Source organism: Fragaria vesca, linkage group LG5 (genome assembly GCF_000184155.1).
Source record: "Fragaria vesca subsp. vesca linkage group LG5, FraVesHawaii_1.0, whole genome shotgun sequence".
Taxonomy (NCBI): domain Eukaryota; kingdom Viridiplantae; phylum Streptophyta; class Magnoliopsida; order Rosales; family Rosaceae; genus Fragaria; species Fragaria vesca.
This window is the reverse complement of record NC_020495.1, coordinates 27,740,092-27,746,091: the sequence shown is the minus strand read 5'-3', so window position 1 is coordinate 27,746,091 and position 6,000 is coordinate 27,740,092. Positions and strand designations below refer to the sequence as shown.

General features: G+C 34.8%; 1 non-coding gene across 1 annotated transcript; it reads left to right on the top strand.

The window, feature by feature from the left end:
• The first annotated feature begins 1,243 nt into the window (after positions 1–1,243).
• On the top strand, positions 1,244–1,328 carry TRNAM-CAU. The gene is given in 2 exon segments: positions 1,244–1,281; positions 1,293–1,328. It is a non-coding gene; the product is annotated as a tRNA-Met (tRNA).
• The last annotated feature ends 4,672 nt before the right edge of the window (positions 1,329–6,000 follow it).

Below are 6,000 nucleotides of genomic sequence, written 5' to 3'. Positions count from 1 at the left end.
CACGCTCTCTCTCTCTCTCTCTCTCTCTCTCTCTCTCTCTCTCTCTCTAGTTTCACTCTACTGTGAAGTATTAAGTATATAGTGCAGATAAGTCCTAGCTTCATCTCGATCTCACTATTCACTGCTATCTCTTGGTTTTTAATTCTCTGGGACTCTGAATTAGTGATGCTCCTGTATGGTACATAACTACATATATACGCTATTCAGCTTCATCTCTTTTCCTCGGTCTCACTATTCTCTGCTTTCTATATCTTGGCCTGGTTTTTCTCTGGGTTTCTCTGAATACGTCTTCCACTAATGGCAGTGCTCCTGCTGTCCTGCATGGTACATATATACGCTTTCCTATCTCCTACCACATAAAGGAAACTCCTTTAGCTTTTCGGTCGAGTATCTGTAGACGTTCTATACCGACTTCTGATCGAGGAGCTTCATGATCATATATGATTCAAACCGCTGTATAATCAGGTTCAGGATTCCAACGTATATATGCAGGGATCATGTATTACATCGACCTCATCATTTCTGGATACATCTCAAATTAAATGTCTTGTTAATCAATTACCAATATGATTTTTTTTCTGTGATCAACAGAGTATACTATCTATCAATATATGAACAACATATGTAAAGATCTAATCAAATCAAATATGGTAGTTAGAATCTAGTTGGACTACTGTAACTGCAGATGAACAATAACAAAGGGTCCCAAGGGAACTTATATCAGGGGAATTGAAGTTCTCTGATGACAAATTCAGACTTACAGTCCCTGCAGGCAAAAACCTACCAATAGAAAGCTATACTGTAGTTTTCAATCGTTCACAGTAATTACCCTATCTAACCCATCAAAAATTCAATTCCTTTGTACATATTTTATAAACCTAAAGGCACTGGACTAGGATACCGCCACCGTTTAACGCAATGTGGAGGTGTCAGCATTGCTATAAGCAAAAACAATAGCAGTTTCATTAAGGCATTTATCAATTACAAGTTCTCTACAATACTCTTATGTAAATCTATCTTCATGTCACAAGGAAATATATAACTGATCGAGAAAACTGTATTCTAAGAATTTAGGACCAATTTAATCACATGAATTAATATTGCATCGAAAGATCCTTAGCTCATGCCAAACCAACGCCCTAAGCCCTAACCATTAGAACTCTCTTGTCTTAAGAGAGTCGAGAGACAAGAGAATTAAGGATAAATGAAACTAATAGGAATTGTTGATTGAATTTACCATCATGGGGCGGTGGCGCAGTTGGCTAGCGCGTAGGTCTCATAGCTTCTGAGTTATCCTGAGGTCGAGAGTTCGAGCCTCTCTCGCCCCAAACATTTTTTTCTTTTCAGTTTATCAACATTCTAGTGTTCAATATTTTTTTTTCCTTTTTTTTTTGTTGGTCGAAGCAGTGTTCAATAGGTTCAAACTTCAAAGAAGACCTTTGGTATAAATTAAAGTTCCACTGTCTGAGTCATGTTTTTGCAATTCTATGTGAAATGCCTGGTCACATTTCTTAATCTAGAAACGCAGTTGGGCTCTTGAGCCATGGGATGGGGCTGGGTCTTAAAGCTAGTGAAGTTAGTGGATCAGTCCGGTGGGTTGGATAACACGAAACAGTTTTTCACTTCTTCTTTTCTGGGATGGGCCAGTTTAGGCGGGGTTCATGTTCCCGTTAAAGATCTGGAATGGGAATTGTTCAAAATAAAGTTAAAAACAAAATCTCAAATTTGAACATTTGGGCCCAAGTAAACATACACCTGATAAGCCTCAAAAGGGCATTTTGTAAGAATGAAACCGAACTCTCGATCATGTTCACTGCAAAAGCATTCGGTGGAATCGGGGGGTTGTTGATTGTTTTTGAACACATTAAACTCTACGGTCATGTTAAATCCTTTTTTTTAACATCAATGATCGTATTAGCAGTAGCCATAAAAGGACGTCCAAGTATAACAAGGATCTTTCTACTTGAAATTTTATCTAGGACAATGAAATCCGCTGGGAAAATAAACCTGTCAACCTTGACCAATATATCTTCAATGATACCATGAGGAATTTTGACAAACCCATCCGCTAATTCGAGTGTTATAGAAGTAGGTTTTAATTTACCAAACCTTAATTGCTCGTAAACAAAACATGCCATCAAATATACGCTAGCCCCAAGATCGAGTAATGCCTTCTCGTATTGATGATCTCCAATGACACAAGAAATAGTGAAACTCCTTTGATCCTTGCGCTAACTTCCTCATAAAGTGAAACCCTCGATCTCTTGCACCCTTTTGTGCAAAGATATTTAAGCATAGGAATGAATTTGCTTGATGTCATCAAGTAATGATGGGAGATTTATTTTGGACTTTCTTATTTAAACATCCCTATGATTTCATAGTAATTAATAAGTGTCTTTCTTGGGCGTAACCGCGCAACCAACCGTTGAGGATATGGAGGCTTCAAAATGTAGTTTCATAACATGGCACATGATTTCATCAAGAGCACAACAATTTTCTCCAAATTCGGATCCAGAAGTTGCATTCCAATTGCAACATCAACACACCTAAAATTGGGGACATACCTCATATCTGTATCTTATAACATTGAAATTGCATCAACCACTTATTGAGTCTAGTTGATGATTTTAGGGGGATCTTTCATCATATCATAAAATAGAAACGTTGCTCATATCTGTATCTTAGTTAATTGTTAGTTATAACTTAAAATTGCATCAACTTGAGTCTGGTTGATGATCTTAAGGGGATCTTTCATATCATAAAATTGTGACGGTGGTCCTTAATCTATGTATCCCTCTCACTCATGCATGCGATGAAATGTGGTTGTTTGGTTGTTGCAAAGCTTAAATGATCCAATTGCATTCATCTTTATACATGTCACAATGTTGAACATGCATGATTATTGTTCTAAATTATTATCCCGGCCCAGTCTAATCACTTGTGCATAATACAGAAAACAATAATTAATCAGATGATCACCACTGGCTAATCACACTAACTAGTTAATTTTTCTCCAATTGAATCTATATAGCAAGCTAGGATTTAGTTTTAACCAAATCGATTGGTTTCAATCCTATTTCATATATGATTTTCTCTATTTTTTCGAATCTAATTTTTATCCTCGACATACATAAGCATTCATCTCATGCATGTGTGATGTTAATTTCAAATATGCAATTACGGATTACGCTAACAATTAATCATCATCAAAACTATATATTTTGAAACTTTGAACATCAAAGTATGTGGTAGTTTCTGATATAACAAGCGATCGATGTTGAGTATTCGATCACTTTAGACTAAATAATGCAATGAGCAAGCTAGCTAGCTGTAAGGATATATAATTTGCCAATAATTTGGACCTACAAGAATTAAAAGAGTTGGCACACAAAGAGGTAAGTGGGGTATAATAATGAAAATGAGTTTGTATCTGAATCATATAAAACATGCATAAATATATGAACTTTAGAACTGGTTTTGATCCTACATGAGATCAGAAATTTCAGAATACATTGTACTCTGTTATGCCTTCAGTTTATTTGGGTTTCAAAACTTGTCTGCATGTATGTTAATGTTATAGAGACCTTATTGTCCCCAACATCCCCCAGAAATAATATCACTCTTTAATTAATTTTGGTTGGTTGGCAGATAAAGGATTTTCAGGAAAATACAATCAGTTAGGGTTAGAGCTTGCATTGTTGACAAGCTTGCTCTCTTCTTTAATTACAAAGTTCATCTTTCAAAATAAAAGGTGTTTATGATCATACTAGTAGATATAGTTGAAGTCTCTCGCTTATTGAAGTTTTTTTTTCTTTTTGTAAATATGGTTTAATGTCATTTCTCAGTGATATAAGAGATTGCATATATTGTGTAAGATACACTTTCGACTGTTATTTGAACAAGGAAATGACATAAGCTTCTTGAGGAAGCATTTCCAAGTAGCTTTTTTTTCACTTTGAAAATCGATTCCAAGTTTCAAACAAAAGCGCTTTCAGCAAGGTGTATGTCTTTACAGAAAATTACTGGAATATTAGAATTGAACTCTGCTCAGTCTGCTGTGTACTGTATACTGTATAGAACCTATATTAACTTGCATTCAAAGTTGCAATAAAATCACTTAACAACTTTGCATATCTGAGGCCTGGCTTATTCATCCATACATAGCTAATTAGGCTTCACTATATTGATGGTGTTATCATTGCCACTTTCTTCTCCTTAATTTCTTTACCCAGATCAACAATGTGAGAATGATGGGAGTTCTGAAATGTTGCTGACATTTGTGAACTGGAAATTTGATGAACAGTTAATGCAAGCAACATTTGGAGATTTTCTGATCGTATTCATTTAATCCATGCATGCTCTCAAGTATATATATATATACAAGCAGGTGGAAAAAGTACTAATAACTAGCCAGACTACTCAATTGAAAAGACAAATCAAGTGAATGAGGGTCTAAAGCTTGCTAGTACCTCTGCACAATGAATGAACATGTGGCAGTATTCACCTAGTCAGTAACTGATCACATAAACTTACTACGTACATTTAAGGGTACTAGCTCAATCAACATTGTTTACATCTAAGATGGTTGAAAACATAACAAGTTACTACATTTAAAAATAATCTGATCTACACTTGAGGATGGTTGAGTATGAATTTTTTGGTCAACAACTTTCTCGGTGATCATGCTGCTAAAAAATAAGTTGGATCATGTCTTCGGTCCGTCAATGGAAGTGTTTGGTCTCTATGTCCTTATCATAAGTTCATAACGGTACTTACTTGTTTATGATACCTACATTTATTGATATAACACATGTAGTAATTTTGTTGTCATTGTTGTAAATTTTACTTAATTAACTTATAATTTCTGTTCAATTAATAGTAAATGAGTGTATGTTATACGTCTCAATATCGTAGACAACCCATAACCTGATTAATTTGAGGTTGACTGACAGCACTGTTGATTTTCAATTGAAATTGATGAAAAAAACCCACTGTTGCGCAGAGTACCAAACTCATTTAACATCATTGCTTCATGGCATGGCGTTGCAGCTAACTAGTTAAGTAGTTAGTCAATCATCAATGAAAATAATTAATGGTACACTTTGGCATGGCATATATGTTTAATCTGTGGTGGCTACCATTGCCGTTACAGTTGAACCTATGCATTGTCCTTTTGCCATCTTATCATGGTTTGATTGTTAATTTTGATGGCAAACAATGCAGAATGCAGTAGGACCAGCAGTACGTACTATATATGCGATGCACTCTTATTAATCAAAATATTATGATTCCGAGATTCTTTAATTGCCCTTCTTAAAATTGTTACTGATTAATTGATAGATACTTCACTCCAGATATGATCAATGTGCTCGATAAGCAGTAACTGTTTCTATACACACTTTATGTTTGTTCTTTTGCCTTTTCCAAAGAGTTATGTTTTATATTTGTGGTGTGTAGAAATAATTAAGCGAGAGCATCTTCTCATAGTGTCATTTATTCTTCATCCTCTCAAATCTAAACGATAATGGATAGACGCCTAAATGGCTCCTAATCTTTAATAGTGAGTGAAAAGATGAAAAACTGAGATTTTGGTGGAAGAATTTCATTGATATCTGAATGGGAATATGTACACCATTGTACAACAAGCTACCTGATTCTACACGTCTATCACTTTCCTATAAATCTTCTATCAACTACAATCAATGACAATACAAGGAAAACATATATTTGTAGCTAATGCAAAAGATTTTGCCGCTTTAACTTTTTAACAGTGAGAAACTCAGATAACACTTTCTTAAGATGTATATGTCGATCTGAGTGCCTAATAGTTCACAAATCATATCTCTCATCTGAGTGGCATGCATATAGAGATGGTAGCTGTTTAGACTACATATTTTTAAGTTATTGAAAGTCTTTTTGTGACGTAATGTCTTCACATGTCTAAGTGAAGTAAGTTTAGCATATATGCAAAAAAAAAAAAAAAAAAAAAAAAAAAAAAAA